The sequence below is a fragment of the Cardiocondyla obscurior genome, linkage group LG16, assembly GCF_019399895.1.
Source record: "Cardiocondyla obscurior isolate alpha-2009 linkage group LG16, Cobs3.1, whole genome shotgun sequence".
Classification (NCBI taxonomy): Eukaryota; Metazoa; Arthropoda; class Insecta; order Hymenoptera; family Formicidae; genus Cardiocondyla; species Cardiocondyla obscurior.
Genome location: NC_091879.1, coordinates 1,067,460 through 1,090,616, shown reverse-complemented (window position 1 = coordinate 1,090,616; position 23,157 = coordinate 1,067,460). Strand labels below are relative to the sequence as shown.

Below are 23,157 nucleotides of genomic sequence, written 5' to 3'. Positions count from 1 at the left end.
ATCCCGATGCACGTGCGTTAGCTTAACATACCGAGGCGTAATAACGAACTTATTTGTTATTATTTTAACACGCCGCTGCGTTTTGATTATGCGGGAGCGATAGAGAAGATGATATCACTTTCGACGCCGGTCGGTGTAATATCTTTTAGCCCGAAGGTGAAAAACATAGCGGGGGAGGAAGATTGAAAGGGAAGGGAGAGACGAGTGTTTGCGGAGTAACGCGAGGCCTCAACGACGCCTATCTGTTTGCCGCGGCACCCCTGATTTTTCAAACCCTTATTGATATAATGTAATATTAATGCTTGCAACGCCAGTCCCGGCACGCTTACGGTCGGTAAATATTGAAAGATATCGCGCAACCCGAGAATACCGGGTGACTTTCGAGGGAAACGCGATCCCGATGCCGCTCGATACGCAAAATTTTTTCGCGAGAACACCGGCCGCGGTAAACTATCCGCTGTGTCGATTAATTATTTAATTTTCTCCACGCAAATTCGTAAAACACGCCCGTCGAAACATGACCGCGCTACGGCCGCCGCGTGTCTCTGAGAAAATAATTTATTTTATTGCGGTGGAAAGAAAGAAAATGCAGCTTCGTTTAAACGACGCTCCGGCGTGTCGTGAACCCGGTGTTAAATTTCACAGAGCCGGAAAGGCAAGAGGCCAGGAAGCGCGACTCACCCCTTCGGTCTGGTAAGATTGTTTAGTTCCTTATGCAAAAGCAGATCGTGTTCACCCCCTCCTCCGGCAACTTAATGGCCTGGAAAATTATTATGATGAAATCTGCCCCTTCCCCCCCAACCCTCTCATGTAACCGAACCTAACTTAACTTCCGACCCTACTTCGGGCATCGCGGGGGTTACTTCAGAGTCTTTAGAGTCTAGACTTGATTTCGTTCTTACGCAAATTCTTCCAATAATTTATAAACGCGCGCATTTACGCAAATGACTTTTATCGACTGAAAGCGGCGTTTAACGAGAGAGGTTAATCGATTATTTTAACTTTAACAATTAAAACATTTCCTATTTGTTTTTTTTTTTTTATTAATATATCCCGCGTGTGCTCACGTAAATTACCGCTGGTCGTAAAATAGAAATTCATTAAATAGGCACTTCCTTCTAAAAATAATCGGATAAAGTTCTCTGATTTATACCAAGTGTATTATCCGCTTTTTGCGATACTCTCGAACTCCCGCGGCGTAAGGAGGGGGAGGGAGGAGTATCGATTAACTTTACAATTTTTATCGAGAACACCAATCGAAAGAGTCTCTTTCCGCAAAACTCACGTGAATTCTTGGACGTCGTTGTCGATATACGCCAAGTTATACGTACATTTATATATATAGATATAGGGTGAGCCGGGTTGCGCGATGAATTACGACCGCTGGGCCGACCGACCTAGCTACAGCACTAAAATCCGGACTGATATATTATTACGTATTATTGCTCCTGTTCGGTTATTTATACCCATATAACATAATGCCTCGCGAGATTCCGAGAAGTCGGCGATACGTTACCGCGCGGCTCCCCCGGGATCGAGACCTTATTTTCCGTATCGGTCATAACTTAGGACGGTCTCTGTGTCAAATATTATCTATCACCTCAACTCTTTCACGGCCCGTCGAAGATCCCTCACGCGTCATATCGGTAAATAACTTCTCTTTCCTACGTGGCCCTCGTGCAAAGAATACAATTTTCAAATCGCTACTTGAAGCAAAGGAAAAAGAAACATGTGAATAATTACATACATCGATATCATCGTAACGCTTTCCATTTGCGATTAGAATCTTGAAAAAAATAGTTAACGAACTTACGGTACTTTTAAATTGTACTCGCAACAGGGCAGGTGCGCCCTCCGAGCGCCTGTCCTTTTCTGTAATACGATATTTATTTTAATAATGAAGTAAATGGCGGATGTCGCCTCGTGCGAGGAAACGAGAGAACAATACGTCACAAAGTACGGGCTCGCAATTTGGCGGAGGCCAACGCCGTGGAACGCACACGTCGAGCCTACGTCCCGCGGTTTTTATGAGGAGAGGATCTCCGGCGTTACGAGTCGAGATCTTCAAATATTTACTCGTAATGCGGACGTCCTTCCGTCGTCGAGTAGCGCGCCGATAAACGAGGAGGCCTGCTGCCTCCAGACGGTTCTTGCACGACTTCTGGGTTTGTTTTGTGACTCCGTTTCAACCGCACGTGCTACGCACGAGAGAATTTCGTCATCCGGTGCCTTTAGCCCCGGGGTGCTAAAGTTCGCCGCGGTCAAAAGAATTAACCGGCCGCTTACCGATCTTCTGCATATCGCGTCGCGTTCGCGAAATCGAATTGCATCACTTCCACCCGACACCGACGAGAGAATTAAGAGCGAGAGGCCGAAGGCAGGGTCCGAAGAAGTGCCGCAAACCGAAATTCAGCGTGATACTTTTATTCAAATATATCTTTCTCTTATCTTTCATATATTCGTAAGCCTCGGGTGTTCTTTTTTTTTTTCTCTCTCTTTGTTGATTTTTTTGTTCTTAATTTATAAGATATACTTTAGTAGGAAAATGACGAGGATTATGTAACAACGTAACTACAAGTCTCGATGCAATGCAAACGAGCGTGAAATTATATTAATCTGAAGTGAAATGTGGTTTCGTTTAAAATTAGCTATACACGATTCGTAAAGAATTACTCTTCTTTTCCGAATATATATATACATAATGTATAAAAAATTTTTGGGTTGTGCTTATCGACCACTCGCGTCGTTAAAAAATATAAACGCAGTATTTCAACATACCGACTACATAATTGCGCGATATTCTTCGATCACATAACAGATTTCTTCGGAACAAGCTTACGCTGCAATCGTGAAATTACATACAATGACGACAAACATATCAGCCATGAAAGTAATGCGATAAGTAAATATAGAAGACTAGCCAGGGGTCACTAGATCGGTTATCTATCTCGATTAAGTTTATCATATTAATGATATATCGTAAAGCAATCCAGAATTTCGGCGCTCTTTACATATCTTTAAATAAGTTTTCAGCTGAAAATTCACTTTTTTTAAACAGAAGCGCAGAGTATAAGAATCACGACTGCCCGACGCCGCTATTAAATCCAATTGAAAATTTTACAGAAAGATAATTATTTTCCTGTCATTATTTTATATGTGCATTATATAATTTTAACGTGGCAAAAGTGAGCTTCCCTTGTTTTTTTTTCTTTTCTTTCTTTCTTTTTTTTTTTTTTAATATTTTTAAACCAATTTATTTTATTCACAACCGCTGAAATTAAAATTGAATAAGCTGAAATGCATAAACATAGATGTTTTAAAATCGCGAGATATAGTTTCGGTTTGGTTTATACTGTACTTGACAAAAAGTTCACTGTCCTCGTAAGAGATTTCGTCATCTGGCATCAGGATGTTAACGCCGATTCTTCGTATTTCGCTTGATCTTCAAACAGACAATTAAAACAAGCCGCGACGAAAGCTCTTCCAAGTAAAATCGAGAATGTATCAATTAGTAATTTACTTTCCAGTAAAACATGGTAAAACACTCATAATCAAGTTTCTAAAATAGAATCACTAAAAAAAGAAAAAGAGAGTGAGAGAAAAAAAAAGAAAAAAAACGCAAAAAATGACCCGGGAATAATGATCGAACATAACTAAATTATCGCGAAAGCAATCAGACTGTCTTCGGTCTTTTGTCTCGATGCCGTAATTTTACATGCTTCTCTCGCTAAGCGAAACTAATCCGCCGCGACGATTGTCAACGAGACGGCGGCAAAGTTATCAGCGCCGATAGCGATCGCATTGATAAGAAGCCGGTGCGGGTGAACTAAAGTTCTTCAGTCGCGACGGTGCGTCTTGTTCGATCTTTCGTCGCGGCGTCCGATATCGCAGCTGAATCCCTTAAAAAGTACATATATTTCGCGCAGCGATGAGATTTTCCAACCTCTTACCGCGCGCTCGATACATTTTTCTCGAACGCGACACACCTTTGCGCGACGCACGAGGGAATCAACGGTGTATTTAATCCGACACCCACGTTCATAACGGTTTGTGCCTGCTATCTCTGCGCTTTTGTCACCGCGGTGTGATTGAGCGCGCAAAGGGAGGGCTGAAAGAAAAAAAGAAAAAAAAGAAAGAAAGAAAGAAAGGTGGGCATATGTGTAATCGAGGAAAAGAGAGTAGGCGAGGGCGGCAGGTTCACGCCTCGGCGCGCCTCGGCGATAAGATGAATTTCTATCTCCGCGAATGGGATTGCGATACGAAAGGAAGCCGGTTAAGCGTGTTACTTTGTTACACTCCGCGGGGACATGAAACATACATCGCGGAAAAAAAAAAAAAAACAATTCTTCCGAGGATGGACGTCGGGAATTTTTGCGCGAATCCGTGCGCCGGGGCGCGCAACGTCACGCGATTGTAATTAATACAAAGAGGAAATTAAGTCGCGCGATAAGTACCTCGGATGCTATTTTGTAATTGCAGTTATTAATGTTGCTTACTGTTTTATTTCGCGGGGGGGTAGGGGGGAGGGAAACTCGGCGTATATCCGTTTAGAAAGTTGCCGAGTAGTACCGCGTAATAAAACTGAAAGTATCATTAGCCGCGACAATAAACCTATTCATGCTTCAAATGCGAAGCCGCGAAACGTACAACTGGAGGCTGCATTACGTGTGATTTATATAAATAATAAAACGAGATTTTTTTAAAGCACAACGGGTAAAACTGTGCCGACAACGCGTTTATCTTTCAGAAGAGTCAGTTCTTTGTTGTTGGTTTTCTTTCTTTCTCTTTTTCTTTTTTTTTTTTTCCTATTTAATTGCAGTCGTTAAGTTTCATTAGTGTTATGAAGTATATATAGTTTAGGAAATAAACTTTTACGCGGTGTACAGTGAATTTATAAGTAATTAACGAAAGCAGTATCCTGTCTAAAAAAGAATTTATATTACAGCGTGAGTTGCTGTTAATAATCGCTTTACTGCGTTACTCTATATTCCGTGTGATTGAAAAAAAAAGAAAATTAATTTTTAAGAAGCCGAAAAATATTCGGATTATTACATTATTTTTCTACGTTGGAACGAACGAGAAGTTTTCTAACTTCGACGATCTAGGAGCTCGAAAGTGACTTGGTCACTCGGAATCGCGAAAAAAAACATGCTCGAGCGTCGAACGTTTCTCTTTTATTTTGTTTCTACGCGGACGAAAACGCTTCGAGGCTCGAAGCTCGTCGAGCGCATAAAAAAAACGTAAACAGATCAGCTCGGCGTCGAGCTCGGCGCTTCCGAGAATTCGGTGCCAGGCGATCAACGGTCAGTTGACGATCGTTCCATCGGCTGTCTCACTTCCTTACATGGTCGTCTTATTTTCTCCAAGGACCGAAATCTCTAACGGTCATTTCAGTCTAGTTGCGGAGCCTCGAGCGCATAAAAAAAACGTAAACAGATCAGCTCGGCGTCGAGCTCGGCGCTTCCGAGAACTCGGTGCCAGGCGATCAACGGTCAGTTGACGATCGTTCCATCGGCTGTCTCACTTCCTTACGCGGTCGTCTTATTTTCTCCAAGGACCGAAATCTCTAGCGGTCACCTCAGTCTAGTTGCGGAGCCTCGAGCGCGAGGACGTGTTTTTAACCGCTCCGCGACTACGCGTGTTTTCGTGTCGCGAATAGGAAGTCCCGCGTACGAATAAGTGTCGACGTCGTCGACTCGCGAAAGAGCGATCATTTCCTGGACGCCAGAGTTATCCCGCTCGTCGTTGTGTGCTTTGTTTCGCGCTTCGAAAAAGTGCTTCTGAAGGACAAGGTTATGTAGCGACCGCGGCGCGCGGGGGCGTCCGACCTGACGTGCGCCGCGTGTTCGGCGTTACCAACCACTTCGCTCGCCATCTATTCCAACGACGTTCATCGGACTCCGACGACCGCCCTTACCAGGACGTCAGATCAGCACCTCGCCCGTCTTCGTCTACGTCGCGGCCGCGATTCTCGACGAGTTTCGACGGAGTTTTTTTGATGAACTCGAGAGAGACACAGTACGCAAGGGAACATTTCGTGTCGCGGCTCGTGTCGTTCGCCACTGGGACAACGGAGTTTTCAACGCAAGTTCTCGGGGTGTTTCATCCTGCCGACGAGACTCTAGTGTCGAGATCGAGGACGGCTCGAGTGAAGACCCGACGGCGAAAGTGAACAGCGCTACGGATATCGAGAGTGTAAAATTATACGACGAATGATCGCTCGTCGCGTTTCGTAATTCTAATCGTAAAAAATCGCCGCGATAATCCACCGTCGTTCTTTCGGTCGTTCGTCTCTCGAGTGAGTGTTAATGATTGATGAGTAATAAGTGATTATTAAAAAAAGAAAAAAAAAAGCAGTGTGATCATATGTGAAGTGATTCAAAGTGCTACAACACGTCAGGATATTCCGGAATACCACCACGAAAGACAGGAAGGAAGGACGGAAGAAAGGATGAAAAATAACCTGATCTACCCCAACCGCAAAATATAAATGTAAGTGAACCGGCAACACGCCGTCGGCTGTAATTCATTCAATTATAATTTCCATAATTATAAAATAATTAATATCCTAATGTAATAACGCGCGTGAGGCGCGCGTTCTACAATTATCTAGTAAAAAATAAATAAAAAAAGAAATTAAAGTTTTATTTCTACAAAATGGGTACGAATGTTATTACAGTTTCGAACAGCTTCTTCCCGGTATTACGATTACTTTCTTAACGATCTCTGATTATTTCGAATTTATTTTCAACATGAAATACGATTTATCGATAGCCCGGGCGATATATAAATACATATCCACGTGTAACAACCATCTGGGTATAAATATTATATACTCTCCATCAGTATATTTAGACTTTCGGATATAACCGGACGAATTTGCATCTCTCTCGCGGCTCAAGGAATTTACAATGGCCCATCAATAAGATTAGTGACTTCCGTGAGAACATTTTTATCGGGCGCCGACAACGGCATCGCGCGCTGGCACTATATTTGCTATTTTTCCCGAAGCAAGTCCAAATAGATCTTTACACCATCTTTCCATTGAATGGAAATCGGGTTGCTCTCGAGAACGATGTACACACAGGCGCGACTAGATAGGCGGAATTAAATACGCGGCGTATCGGGCATTTATCTGAAAAAAAAATCATCAAAGAAACAGCTCGACAAGTGCATTACGCATACAACAAGATTAAGTCACTCGCGAATCTCGACATCTCCCCTCTCTCTCTCTCTCTCTCTCTCTCTCTCTTTTCTTTTTTTTTTTTCTTTTTTTCTTTTTTTTCGCATATCACTTTTTACTGACCAATGCGCTCGACGCCCGCAAAGTGCGTCGCCGCATTTATGGTAATACGCGCTAAACTAACGAGTCGCCGTGCAATTTAGATAAATAACCGGGATACGCTAGTCTTTGCAGGCTACGAAATTTCCGGGCCTTAATGGCTCATTCATACTTGTCGCCATATAACTTCGGCGTCACGAATAAATCAAAGACCGGCTTTCACGCGCGCGGCTCACAAAGGGCGGGCTCCTGGGCGATATTGTAACACTTCGTAATCGCGGACTGGTTAGTACCTGGGGCACAAATCAAACGTATCTTTATATATAAACTACGAAGCGCGACGTCGCAAATACCGCGCGAACACGATCAGTTAGAACCGCCGCGTTAAAATATACATGTACACATATTGCCATGGGAGCAAGTCCCTTTAACACCATGAAGATACTAATATTTAAAAATAATATGCGTAATAATTACATACGATTTAATTGGGTATTTGCGTTTTATTATTGTTTTTTTTTTTTTTTTTTTTTTTTCTTTCTTTTTTTTCTTCTTTTTTTTGCGGGTATTTTAATGAAGACGTCTCTGATATAATTTATTATGACTATATGTGATTTCTTCTAATTTTTTGTTTGACAGTGTAGATATATACGTTTCAAAAATCGTGTGATGTCGTTATATGGGGTACTGCAGATTACAAAGTTGTAATCTAAATTGCTTAAATTTATTCGTACATATTATGACTTTTGATACTTAGTTAATTTGAAAAACACAGCGTTATCGCGTAGTAGATATGGTACCGTTTAGTAAGTTTTTTTGTTCTTTCTTTTTTTTTTCTTTTTTTTTTTTTTTTTTTTTTTAATGCTCGGATTATAAGACAAAGTAGAAAACCAGAGCGGCCGTGAACAGTTACAATATTATCGTATATTATATTTGTATTAGTATTTTCGAAAAGTATTCCAGGCACGCGGTAAGAGATACCAGAAGGTTCTCACATCCGCGGCTGAAAGATCTACGGATAACCTGCAGATGCTAGGCTCGTCATACTTCTTTCTGTGTAGACACAGCAGGGATACCGTATTTAGAGATTTTGTCAAACCGGAAAGAGATTTCACAGATTTTCGGTAGGCTTCATAACGAAGGACGAGTAAGTTTCCGCGTTTGCTATTGATAGAACCCCATAGACAAGAAAAGGCGTGTCTCTGGGAAAGCCGCTTTTTCCTGAAATATGTAAAAGTTCCACGCACTACCGACGTCCTAAAAATACGAAACGATCGGGTCGAAACTGTACATATCGCGTACGTGTGTGGCGAGTCTTTCTCTCTCTCTCTCTTTTTTTTTTTTCTTCTTCTCTCCACAGGCGCATATGCTCACATTAATATCCGTGTCGGTGAGCGTGTTTGGAGGGCAGCAAGGAATGGAACTGAAAACGGAAGCCCTATTTATTTATGGGTGTTACGCCCATGAAACTGAAGTAGGGTGTCGGGCACGCGCCAGCTATCTTCCTCTCGCTTTCTTTCTTCCACCCTCCGCACTATGCCGCCGTCCCTCTTTCTCTCTCCCGCGCTCCTGCCTATTCTACTTTCACGCGACTTTATAGCGATACTGTTATACCGTTTGCGGGCATCGTATTTAAGCAAAGAGAAGCGTCTACGGATTGCACGCCACGCTTCTGATCCGCCTTTACCCACGTAATCCACCTTTCATGCGGGTTCTTTTCAAGATACACTAATCCGACCTGCATTTCAATCGCGAGGACGTCTCACGGAAGAACTATCGCCGCCGCCAAACGTCCCGCGCGGTATAATAAAACGATATGTCCGATAAAATAATTTCCACTCTTTATCGCTACGCGCAAATGTAATATATGAAATAAAATTCACGCGTCGAACGTTTTTATTTTTCCTGCGGTAATCCGGTATGTAATTTATCTGTTGACTTGAAGTTTAATTTAAAGACTTCGCTTAAATCTATCTCTCTTTTTTTTTTTTTTTTTCTTTTTTTATTGTTACGATTGCGTGCATCGTTCAGCTTGTCAGATCGCAGCGCGAGCGTTTCACTTAACACGATCGAATTGATTTCTCGGCCTATTTGTCTTCTCGCCATAACGCATTATCCTTTCTTCGACGGCCCTTCGTTCTTCGTGGGTAATTAATTCTTCGAACCCGCGGATTTCCTCCCCGCCACCCGTTCGAGAGATCTACTATAGGCGCGAATCCCGCAAGTAAACTGGCTCTCGATGCGACTGAGAACGCGCGCGTTGAACTTGCGGTCGCAGACGGCGATGAAAGCGCAGACCTCGCCCTGGTATTTGTACAAAGTCGTTCTTTTAATCGAATAGCTATCGCGTTTAATTAAGAGCTAATTAACTTTGCGCGTTGATGTTTCTCGCGTTCGAGCGCTAATTACTCCGACTCCGACTACGCGACTTATATTTCCATAACTCGATTTAATCGCGGAGCTTATGGTCGTTCGCGCGAGCGTGGCTGAAAGCTCTCTTAATTTAAGCGACGTTAATGACGTTTTAATATCGGGATAGGGCGGGAGGAGGGAGAGCGGTATAATTAAATTCGGGATCCAAGCGCCGAAGAGAGCGCGATCGGGTGCCTCGGATCATCCGTGAGCCAGATAATCGCATCGCGTTCAATGATCGCGGCGGTGATCGTCGATGATTGCCCGAGAGGCGTGTTGCGGCGCCTAAAAGATAGGCTCGAAGTCGGTAGCTCCTTGTCCCGAAGATTTCCGAACGATACGCCGCGTCCTGGAGTGATTGATCTCGGCGGCGGTGGCGCAGAGGGTGAGCAGATAAGCAGCTGCTTTCCCTTGGCACGTGGGCGACATAATCTACCGGTGCTCTCCCTCGGCTCTTCCCCAAAACTCACGCACGCGTCGCAACCCCCTCGTCACGCAGCCGGAGACTCTCCGCTCGTGACTTCCTTACGCGCGCGGCGTCTCGGCACACACCGCCGGCATCCACCGAAATTCCCCCTTCTTTCCCCTTTCCCTCCCCTCTCCTTCCTCCACCAGACGTGCAAACGTTTTGTTTTCCGTCGCTAAGGGTGGCGAGTCGTGCTCTCTCCCGTACGACGGGGCGACGCCGCTCCTCGCGTCTCAACCGCGCGAAACGCCGCACCCGCATCCGATCGCTATTTATACTGCCCTAAGTATGCTCCCATGCGTTTCGAATCTGTCATTTCTCTCTTCCCCTCCCTTTCCCCCAGGGGTATTAAAAAGTTCCCGAAGCGCAAACACGTAATTGGCCGCGTGACGACATAATTTGAGCATTATCGTTTTTCGGCCTCTGAAAATAATTATCCTCTCGGTGTATAGTATGATTTACGAACTGAATGACAGAGAGATAACAGAATTCTAAACTAAGTTTGCCTACTGCGCGTATTCTAGCCTCGTCGCCGAGATATTTTAAGAAATACAGCCGCGTCGTCGGTTTCTGCCGGTGCCGCGTCATAAGAACCAGATAAGGCAATGAAATTGAATTTCGCTTATAAACCAAGTATACGAGACCTCGGCCTCGGCGCGATACGGAATGGCCGGGCGAACGTTGCGAGAACGATGCGTCGAACGGGCGAGATAACCAATGCTCTAGTATTGTGTCGGCCGCAGAAGCGTGGGCGGCGGGTCTGCTGGTCAGTTGGCTGTGGGGGAGGAAAAGAGACGAGGTTAGCTAGGCGGGACAGAAGCGAACGTCGAGTTAGAGCGAGGAAGAGAAGGCTACGCGCAGCTGCGGGGGTGTCTGCACTTTTCAGGCAGCTGCATATGCGCGAGAGGCACGCTGACCATCGAGAAAGAGAGAACCACTAAGACACCTAAACGCGGTTACGATAACGACGGACAGAGAGAGAGAGAGAAGTGACCGGCCGATTGACCATCGGTTCTTTCTGGTGCATTGTCCGGCGTCGTCGGGGGCGTCTGTGTCCCATTAGGTGGACACACGGTCGCCAATTCCCATTGATAAAGTCCTTCGGGCTTTTCATCATTACTCCCCATTATTCCGCGCGCTCAGCCAACTACCCCTGACGACGATCGTGCCACGTTCCCCGATACCTGCGGCACGAGGTCCACGCGCGGAATATTTTATAACCCTCAGGAAAATGGGATAAAATGCCCCCTCGATACTCGTGCTCTTTCCGCTCCACTCCCCCTTTTTCCCGAGCAATAATCAACGCCCACGCTTTCGTATCTCTATTATATGTACACCGGGTGGGAGCATTGTGCCAGCTATTCGGACGTGTACGCGTGGTCTCCTTTGGGGAATGCCTCTCTATCTCTTTTTTTTTTTCTCTCTTTCTTTCTCTCTCTCTCTTCCTCTCGGTATATATATCTATATGGTCATCAGAGAGATTTATCCCTGGTCCCGGCCAAGTTTTAAGCGCTCGTTTGGCGACGCACAATGAGCGACGATTAACGCTTCGACCGGTTATATGTCAGTTAAGTTGGTTTTACATCCGCTCTGCACACACGACTCTTTCATGGGACGGTTAATTCTTCCGTTTTGTCGATTATCGGTCTCTTATGAGAACGATTTCGAGCGTACGTGGGTTCGGCTTAACGATAACGATTAATTTTGCAGAATACTGCAAGGACGTAATTGATAAAAATAAAAATTGACCCCCTGCGTATAATAATTTTCGTATAACAGTAAAAAATATTAGGAATTATATTAATAACTTTGTAGGACTATTGTTTTCTTTAAAATATATGTATATTTTTTTTTCTTTTATTTAACATGAATTTTCGACGAACAAAAATTCTTTTGCGAAGCGCAAGAACATTTTTATTCTCGTTCGCTTATTATATTTTTATTTTTATGAGGAGTAAAAATAATTAGTTAATAAATCAAACAATACAAAGGTATTTATTCGCTCGCGAAGTAGAAACGAATATTGGATAACATGCGCACTCTGAAAGCCCGATAGACGCGTTGTCACCGTAGAGATTTATTTCCAGCTCTAGCTAACTTTAAATAGTTCATTTGGCTGCGCGCACAATGTGAAACATTTAACGCGGCAGCCAGCTGTACGTTCTTATTATGAAGTTATGTATTTATGTACGACGCGGTAAACGTAATAATATTCCTAAAGCGCATTTGCGCGCTCGTTGAAAGTATCGCAAGTGCCTTTTGAAATCGATCCAAATAATTTAAAGTGGCTCTAAATTAATTAAAACTGTTACAAACTTTTCTTTCCTTTTTTTTATTTATTTATTTTATTTTATTTTATTTCATGTTATTTTATTTTATTTTATTTTATTGCGCACTTCCTCTGTTATTTTATCGCCGCGCCACGATTATTGTGACATTTCAAACATTATTTACCTACGTAACTCTCTCCGCTTACTCGAGTTACAAATTTTTGAGATAATACCGGTGTTGTGCTTACTTGAAGCGTGTGTTATCGCGTGAAATTGTGTTGGTCGAATGCACCAAACTATGTCGCGAATGTCAGCTCGTTCTAAAAGATCTAATCGTACTTTTTCGCAGCTTGGCCCCGATAAAAGCACTTGAAAGAGAAATATTACTCTTGTTTTGAAAGGAATGCATGAATAGCTTGCGCATGGTAATTAGGCAGATTTATTTCTTTCTTCCCGTTAGAAGTTCCGAGCGTACTATCGATGTAATGTTTGCGAGCGGCGATTTCATGCAGCACGCCTAAAATAATTATCATTCGTAACGCCGGGCGTATCTTTTCAGCCCAGACATATTTACGGTACTCGTACTGTAATTCACAAACAATGTATCGTACATACGTATCGATATGGTATGCAGAACTTCCTCTGAAATATATCGCCGATCTTTTTATAGCGCGCTCTAATTATAGAACGAAGAAGATCAAAAATAAGTTCATGGATTCGAGATATGAAAGTTATTTTTTTTCCCCTCTCTTTGTAATCGAGGCCTATTAAAAGCTACGTTGTTTTTCGCGAGAAGAAAATAAAAAGGGACCGCGTAATTTATAGACGAGTAGATTTCGTGCCCCACCGGAATCTGTAGGAGATAATTGAATTTCAATGCTTTCTACAGCGAGAGAGCTGTTTAATTTTCTAAGAACGAGATAGGTAAACGACCCTTGGCCAAAATGCACGTTGACAGTTATTTTAGCACGCGGAAATAATTAATTACTTCCACGCTAATTATTATAAGCGATACCTGCCTGCAGCTCGTCGTAAGAGAGCGCGACTTTTGCATGTGCGTATTTATTATAGCGCCCACACTCAGATACACAATGCGGAATAGGTTTTTTTAAAAAAAAAAAAAGATCTCGTCGCATCGGCAATAATAAATTTTCCCGCGATCCCGGCGATCAGACACATTCGTCACACATTCGCCGGATTGATTTTACGTCCGACGATGAAAACGCGACCGGCAATAATTCACGAGTCCTCCCGGTTTATATACCCGAAGAGAGAAGGAGAGAGAGATAGATCGAGACTCACACCAGCGCTAGTAATAAAATTATCAAACCGGCCGTTTTGGCGTCGCGGGCAGACACCGCGTCTCTTAATTACCATACATCGCAGTAAAACCGTGTATCGCGGACGCGCGATTATTTCGAGGAACCGGCAGGCGTCCGCGTAAAACGAAGGAGAGAAGAAGGAACGGGAGAAATCGGTTTCGCGTGCGTATACGTATTTACGAACGTCTCTCCGCAATCTTATCTATACAACTCGTAAATATCCGGACGATACTTTACAAAGGTCAATTTTCTCAATGCTCTTACTTAGGTAGTCTATTATATAGTCATGAGGCCTGGTGGTGCATTAGTAACGCCAGATTGACCCGTCCGGTCAAACGCCGTTTAAATTGCGGCCAAAACAATGTTGACGCGCATTGCCGCGCGGAGGCGGGGCGGGGGTGCTCGCTCTGCGATTCTTCTCTCTTTTCTCTTTCAAGATCACGCCGGGCCGGACGGAGATTAGGTCAACCATTTTAACTAAATGGTTCGGTCATATATGTATACCTGCAACACCCGGCGTGACCAATCGCCACGTTGCGTCGCCAATACACTTAACCGTCTGGGATTCACCCTCGCCCCCGTTAGCTTGCGGTCCGGCCGCGCTGCATTTCGTTTCGTTTCGTTTTGTTTCCAATAAGCGAAAGCAAGAGAACAAAAAGAGGAAGGGGGAGGGAAGGGGGGGAAAAAAAAGTACCGCCTGAAACGCGTGTCCCACAATGCCCGTCTCTTTTACGGAAGATTTTACTGTTAACCGGTTCTCGCGATGCCCGTCTACGTCATCAATTTGCTTCGACGAATTCGCGAGATACCTAAATAGCGCGAACGGCGGATGCATTGACAGCAGAAATTGTACACGGTTTATACTTATCGTAAATTCGAACGGATATATTTAATCAAGACTTGCGCGCGATATATTTGGCGTGATGGATTTTAATCGGCGACTACGCGTGTGCTTTTTTAATCGCCAATGAAGATGGATTTGTGTCGATAAGAGAGGATATGGAATGATAGAAATAAAAGCGCATACGTTATCGCGCGTTGTCTTCGGTATGTTTGCAAAGCATATTTTTTTGCGGACAGTTAATTCACTTTAATAGGTTAAAAAAAAAAACCTTAAAAATTTAAAACAATTCTTATTATTATTATTAATCGATTTATTAATACGTCCACTTTTTCGTTACATCGCGACAAACAAACCAATAAGAAAATAAAAAAAATATAAAAAAGGTAAAATATCTACAAAGAATGCAAGTAAGGTTTCCCCTCGTAACACATTTACAAATTTCATCCATCGCGGAGTTGCAAATTAAATCGACCACGTTCGGAACAAACCTTTTAGAATGAATTAAATTCCCGCGACACGGCGCAGCGCATTTAACTAATACATTTACAATTTCATCGCGCTGTTCCGAGTTGCAAATTAAATTAACCGCGTTTCGGGGGAAAGGGGGAAGACTAGTAAGGTGCCGAAACTTTATTTGTTCGTTGACAAGCTTCGGCGCTGAGAATGTCGCGAGGGAATAATTCGGCGCCCTCGGCCGATCGCGATTATAACGAGGTCCTCGCGCGCGCGGCCGCGATTTCCACGGATATCACGGCGTCCTTAGGGTTTACAGCCTCACCGGAAGGAGACGAGGTACGGACGGGCGAGTCGCGTTACGAGACCCGCCCCGGAGCATTTAAATAATAATTCGTCGTAAAGACGCGGGGCCCCGACACGGCTATAATACCTCGCACGCACGCCTGCACGCAAACGCATCAACCGTGCACTTAACACGCACGCCTTCGGCCTTCTTTCTCTCCCTCTTTCCCCTCGGTCCTCCACCTATCGCTCCCCCGGTCGCTTCCTCCTGCATCTCTCTCCTCCGCTTTGCCCTTCGTCTCCACCTCCGCCACGTCGGGCAACCTCGCGCTTCCTCGTACCCTGGTTCTCCTCCTTTGCCCTTCTCCCCCCGCTCGTTATTGCCGCGATGATTATTACGATTATTACCGCGCGGTTCGCGGTTGTCGTCATAAAAGACCGCGTCATAAAAAGGAATTCAGGCCCCGCCAGAGGCTTCTCTTAATAAGCAGCGCGATGTTCTGCCTCGCGATAACGTAAAACACCAACGGAGTCAATGGCTTGAATCTCTCGTATTAAGAATCCTATTTTGAAAGATAAAGATACGGAGAGTAACTATTGCCGCTTTTTTTTTTTTTTTTTTTTTTCTCGTAATGTATGTATTTGATAGAATCGATGCTCAAAGTACAGTAGCAGCGTTGTTGCTAATATAATTAAATTCGGCACGGAATGATGTATGAGTGCCGAATAAGTTTCGTGATATTTACGAAGTTCGTATAAACGACTACAGATCTGCGTCGATTGATTGGCCTGATTTGATTTAAAAGAAATTCCCAAATAAAAAAAAAGTAATGATAAAAACGCGAGAGGAAAGGCTGCCGCGAAAGGGCGTGTGCTCTAGAGCGTAGTGTTAAGAAGCTGAGCGCCCGGCCGGGATCAGGATTACGAATAACGATAAATTTTCAGCGGACGTCGATGCTTGGGACCCGGTAACATTAAAACCCTCTCACTCGCAGCGTTGTATCCCGTGAATTGGTGTGCGCAAGGGGGTTGTATCGCGCCGCGGCCAGCTTCGCCGCGCGGAACGATCGTGATTCCGGCCCGGGGCAGAGATAAGACCGCCGCGTATGACATGCCCACGGTTCTCTTTTCTTCTTCCTCCGGCCTCTCCCCTCCCCTCGGTGGATCGAGGATCTATCCGCGAGAGCGAACGGGGTGCAAAAATACGTCTAGATTGGAATCCACGGCGCGGCTTGCGCCGAGAGGAGATCAGCTCCGCGCGAGCATCGATCGCCCTTCTTTATTCATTCGTAAAAGAATAAATAAGCGGCCGCGGCGAGACGGTGTACGGTGCCCGGTTGAACGATAAGATAGGGCCCTGTAAATCTGCAGGTTACTTAACAGGTCGCCGAACGATCTTCGAGCATCCTTCCCTCATCCCCCGTCCGCCACCCCGCTCGCCACCCTGCCGAGTCGCTCGTTTCGCCGGCTTCTCTTCACGGGCTATCCCCGCACGCTCTCCACGCACCGGCAGTTCTTTATTACTTCATGCTCGCCGAACAATCTTTCTTTTCGCTCGTTTTTTTTTTCTTTTTTTTTCTCTCTCTCTTTTTTTTCTTTTGCTTTTTCAAGGGACGACCGCGGTCCCAACAAACTCCAACTCTCTCCCGTCTAAAGATAACAAAGCTCGGACACGGTTAACGCGTTACCGATCACATAACAAATACGCGCTAACTTTGCAATAATTCCTGCCACGCTGGACCCCGGGACTGACTAGCTACAGGATCGGTCCTCGCGGTCGGCCGTGATTAAATTCAGTCGAAACTTAGGAATGCACAAAAGTTAAGTGCAGGAAATAAAATAATATCGCGGTCTGTAATGTAAATAATATAATTAACAAAATGTGTAAGACCAGGTTGTGCAGTTAATTATAATTAATAATAAATACTTCGGTAATTAATACGAAAATAAATATTTTTTTCTATTTTATTTAATCTTGTAACACATTAATCTTAAATTAAAAAAAAAAAACAAAAAAAAAATGTATATTATAAAAAATTTTCAACGTTTTGTCATAATACATTTCATCAACACCTGGTCTTTACACGGATAAAAAAGAGCGATAAATCGTCGATTGTCGTGTCAATTACTTCCGCTGTCCTTTCCGACGAAAAGAAAAATATATTAAAAAAAAGGAAGTATAATTGGACCGACAATCGATGCTTTGAGCGCTCTTAGTTACAAATATGGCAATTGCCATGGAAGGAGACTTCCATCTTGCGCTTTAGTGCGGGAGATAGATTAACCGTGTGTAACCGCGGCTATGCCTGCCTACCACCCTTTCCCTGCGCTCTCCTCCCTCGCGCGCGTGCACACAGTTTCTCAGTACAAAAGTATAATACATGCCATCGTCCGTCCTTTCCTCGCCCGCGTAACGGAGCGAGCCTTCCGCCGCGAATCGCCCCCACTTGGTTCCGGCTCCCAACGACTCGGCGAGCTTCTTCAGCGGAGGAGAGAGGTGGGAGTGAAACGACGACGACGACGACGGCGGTGGTGATGCCGATGGTGGTGCGGTACCCGACGATGGTAGTGGTGGTTCATTACAAGGCTCCGTGGTACGAACACCTTGCCACACAATGCCCCGCGCACCTGTGAGAAGGTGTGCGGCATTGCATATACGCGTCCGATACGCCGCGTGTACTATATGCAACGAGCAAGAAAGCGTATTAGGTACGTAGGCACGTCGCGCGCGCGATCGGGGTTGAAGGAAGGCGGTCCGAGGAGACAGGTGCGAGCCAATCGCGAGGCGCCATGTGCAATTTCCCTTGGCTCGCCTTCTCTCGCTCTCTCTTCTTCTCTTCTCCCTTTTCCTCTCCACCCCCCTTTTCTCTCTCTCTCTTTTTCTCTCGCTCTCTCTGGCTTTCTCCATCTCGGTCCCTTTTGCAATTTTCTCCTTCTCGCTCTCTCGATACCTTCGCGACCTCCTCAGTCCTCCGTCTCTTTCTCATCGCCTCGCGTCCTTCGTCCTTTTCCTCGTCTTCTCTTTCTCTCCCCCTGTCCGCCGAACCGCTTCGTCTTAGCTCGCCACTGTTAACTTATTTAAACGAGACTCGACCCCGTCAATGCGAATGCAGGGATCCTTCCCGTATGCGACGCCGAGATGTGCCGCGAAGTCGGGTGTAGTGATTCGCCGCCACACGCGCGGCTCGAAATCGAGAGAAGAGCAACGACCCCCGCACGCCGATTCCTCAGTCGTTGACACTCATCGACCGACCTCGTTCGCAGCCCGGCTGCCCCGACCTTGCACTCCACGAGGAAGATGCCCGGCTCAGAATTCTTTTAATCCGAACGACACATGATCCGTTTCTTTCATCACAAAACGCGAATCGAGATTGGGAATGAATAACGCTCGCCTCGATGAGAAAACGAAACCGGTTAGTAACTTGAAAACAGCATGGCCACTATCTTTACATATATTTAATCATATGCTTAATAATCGATGAGGAAGTAGACAATCGAAATGACGGAAAATATCTCCGAAATGTCGACAGTCGAATATTTTTCTAATTAAACATTAATTTTGGTTTTGCTAATTATTAAGAGTAGTATGAATTAAATTTAACATCTTTTTTTCTCTCAGGTAAATGATACTGTTAATAAAAATTAAAATGTTTTTTACTCTAAACTTTTATTTTTATTTTTGTAAAATATATAAATGAGCGTGGTAGAAGTCGCTCTTTTTATGTGTGTAATATATATTTTCTTTTTTTTTTTTTTTTCCTAGATTTTTGTAGAAAGATTTTTTTTTTCTTTAAAAAGCTTTTGTAAAAAGATGTCTCTTTCAAAACAGGTGTTAAATTGAGTTTCTTTTTTAAAAACGTTTGTGCTTCAAGAATTATATTACTGTGTCACAAACTTATAATATTTCCTTCTCTCTAGGACACGTCAGATAGTTTCGTTTCACTAGCATATGCTGTTACTTTCCTTCTATTTTTTTTCTTTTTTTTTTTTTCTTCCCAGCATTATTGTCCTTGAGCCGCTTGCACATCGCAAATTTAAGATTATTGTTGCCTCGATATAAATCATGTGCCGCAGTTTCATTCTTCAGTTATGTTATTGAAATTGCATTTTGATTTTTCGCAAGAAACCACTTTTCCTATTCAGACAAAAATGCAACACTATGACAATGCCGTCTTGTCGCCATGAATGGAATAGGCCCGTTACGGGCGTCAAAAATTTCGAGAATAGAAAACGGTGAAAGATCAAACGTAGGAAACGTCTTCATCGGACGTAACAACAGACGTGCTATGAAAAATATTGCCTCCGGGATGGTTATTATTATTTTATTATTTTTTTTTTATTTACTCAATATCAATGTAACACGTTAGAATGCATCTAATTCAAGATTCTTGTTCCCTGCACTTTTATTTTTTTTTTTTTTTTTATCTATACAGTCTTAAACTGACTGTGTTAAAAAGACTGCGTTTCTCGTGAAAGTTAAATTATTATGAGCCCGTGCATTATTTTCTAATATTCCATAAATTGCGATACGTATCTCTTGTTCTTTTCAGAAAATGAACGGAAGAATATTCTGCCCGGTCCGTTTACAGATTGCATATTTTCTTTCAACCGGAAACCCGGGATCTCTTTCAGACCCGGCAGTTCTGAGGTCAAAACTTGTAACGTAACTGGTGTAATACGATACGCACATATGTGTGCTTAAAATTATAGTCGCCGAATAGCGTTTTTGATCTAGCTTTTTAATGATCGGTTTGATTACACCGTGCAATTATACTAATCTATGTATATTAACTTCTAGGCGAATTGAATGGGTTTTGTAAATATCGGAGTCGATAAATGTTTCATTCACTCGCCACTCATTTAGCCACTCATACGGCCACGCCCAGGAATACGTCTTTAGTTCTAATAAAATACATGACGACTAGAACTGGGTGGGTTACACGTTCCTCATACACAACTCGATCATTAATTCGAGAAAAAAGCTTTCTCAGCGAAATTAAATCCGTCACGCGTGGGCGCTGTCGGTTTATTATCGTTTTTATTAATCATTTACGGATCTGTTATCAATTTTACTTTCTCTCGTTTATTTTTAATAGTTATAACCAATCAAAAGATACAACTCAGGTAATTAGGTGCTTCATTCTCGTTCCGATAAAAATCTTTATCTAAAAATAGAAAACCTACTTTGTCCCTTTTTTTCGTGCTATCATTAAAAACGTACCGTCATCTCAGTTCGTTTTGCTATCGCGCGGAGTCACGAAAAATCATTTCAGCGAGCTGCAATCGCGTAGCTGCAGCCCAGGATCCGCGCGACGAAGGTCACGCGGGAATCGATCATCGCGCGATTCCACGTTATCGTTTTCAGAAATCACGTAATCGCCGAGGCTTCCTCTCTCGCGCCGGGGGGGAGGGGGGGGAGCACCCTGCGCAATTTATCGTCGGGATCGCGCGCGAAATTACCGGAATCTATTTCGCGGCGCGGCGAGTAAAATCGAGCGTAAATCGGCAGGCGAGTGGTCCGGGACCATCCGCCCGGCGTAGGAGGAGATAGAGAGCCGGCGGAGGGGAGGAAGATAGAAGGGTTAAACGCGGCCGGCGTAGGTGGTTGCGCGGGCTCGGCTATTGTGCTCCCGGCGCACCGGATAATAATTAATAACTCGACGGTGAGTGGCTCGTGCTGGCGCCGCCCCCTTTCCCCCTGATTTATGAACCGCGCCGCCTTCCATGTCATAACCGGAGGCACGATGCCACGGTGGTGGTGGAAGTTTCACGCCGCGGTATATCCGGAGTGGTGGGACACGGAGAAAATCGCCGCTACCACCACCTCGCTCTTGGTAGCGAGCTGGTAGAGGGGCCTCTAGATGGTGGAGTCGCATACTCATGAGACTAGTTTTCTCGCTAGGTATCAGTTGCCTCTCGTCCTTACGCTTGATGGTACGATACACGTAACACTTGGTATTCTTTAGAATTTTCTAACACGTGAGTAATCTTGACGATCGGACGATCTTTTTTTTTTTTTTTTTTTTTTTTTTCTCTCTTTTCTTTCTCTCTTGGTTTTTATCTTGAGTTACAATCGCGTCGACTTTTTGGCCGATAAACACCGTTATCAGTATATTCCGACAGTAGGTTGCAGTGTGGTATGTTTCGCGTGGAATGACAGAAGACGCCGACGAAAGATCCGACGGGGGCTTTATGTGCAGGAAATGGCATATAATGGATCCATTGAAGCTACACACTCGACGACGAAAAATACCTAGTAGGCCTATATTACTTCATTACGATCTTCGAATTAATTTGGTCTTATGTGATGAAAAATATGCGCTAAATACAGTGACTCTTCGATCAAACGTACTAAATAATTTGTTTAGAATTGGTTCGAAGGAGACAATCGACGAAACAACTTCTTAATATTAGCATAAATAATATATATTTTTTTTGTTATATTTAATGTAGCTAGATTTTATCCTTGCTTGCGAGATGATAAATCTTTAAAGCAAACTTGTGACGGTGTTACGATTTGATCAGTTTCCCGAGTCACTCTATTTTTATCTCGAATAAATAAATAATATAATAAAATTTAATTTTATTATTTATATTATTTAAAATTGTGTGTTTTAAGAATTTCAAAGTCAGTCAATTTTAACTTAAATTTATTCTTACAGTTAAACGTAGAGAAACTTCATGAATTTATATAAAATGTATAATTTTAAATCGAAAAAGCTTTGTAATATTTATTCAAGGAAATTACATTTTTTCTTAAACATTGCAGCATGTGGAGAATAGAAATATTTTTAATCTGGCCAATTCTTTTGGCTAAGAGCCCGAAATTTCTTATCATATTGCGAGAAAAATTTAAAGAAGAGTTGCATATGTTAATTTAAAGTTTTAAATAATATATAACCATTTTGTTTAATTTTTGTTATTTTGCTATTTTATCAGACGTGCTTTTTTTTGTCTAATCGAAAAAGGTTTTTATCTTCTCTTCAATAAGGTTCAAGTCATAAAAAATGTCTTCGAACATTTCAATTTCTCTCTAACTGTTTTTTAAAGAATATTTTGAACTTCTGTAGGAAAGCCTTATGTTCGGCACTATAAAGAATTGCAAAGCGAAAAAGGCAGGGGCACATCTGTTAAATTCCAACAATTTTCTACAAAGTTGAAGAAAGAAAAGTATGAAACCCATTAAGCTAATGTCCAATTGAACACGGTTCTGTAGTATTAAATCTCTTAAACAGTTTACCTGAGAAGCTGTCATAATTTATTCCCGAAATAAATTGTGCAAAAGAATAAATGACAAGTTTTAACTATAAATTAATTAAAAAAAAAATTATTTAAGATAATTATTAGGAAAGAAAATTTTGCGACAATTTTTATCTACATTTTTAATATATTTTAACTAATGTAATTTTTTTTTTAAATTCTGATATGCTTTTAATTTAAATATTCAAGCTTTTATTATTCGATCTTGATTGTACATTTTTTTTAACTAAATATTAAAACGTTACAAGTAAAATTGACGCGTGGCATATTATTAGAACACTATCTTAGAGTTTCTTTTTAAATAAACAGAGATATAATTTTTTTTTTTTCTTTCTGTGTCTAATGTATGATTACTTTTCTATATAAATATATTCCAATATAAAGAACCGGAAACTCGTTTATATCGCAATCATTAAGAATTCCGCTTTCATCGTACATCCTGAGTGTAATATGTATATGGGATGTCAACTTATCTCTTATGTTAACCTTGGCGCTCATCGCTTAGTCGCCAGGCGAAACTTTAAAAGCGCAGCTGCTGATGTATCTGCCCTCCTTTATACGAC

The 23,157-nt window shown here is 43.0% G+C and overlaps 1 protein-coding gene across 6 annotated transcripts in view; it reads left to right on the top strand.

Annotated features, from left to right (window-relative positions):
• Positions 1-23,157, top strand: part of Salm (spalt major) — a 64,335-nt gene that overhangs the window by 27,385 nt on the left and 13,793 nt on the right. Inside the window, exon 1 of one of the 6 annotated variants that reach the window (XM_070668017.1) lies at positions 6,433-6,492. The exons of the other annotated variants lie outside the window; for them this stretch is intronic. The gene's annotated coding sequence lies outside the window, so the exon portion shown is untranslated. Of the gene's footprint in view, positions 1-6,432; positions 6,493-23,157 lie in introns of those variants that run through there. 6 annotated transcript variants of the gene reach the window in all.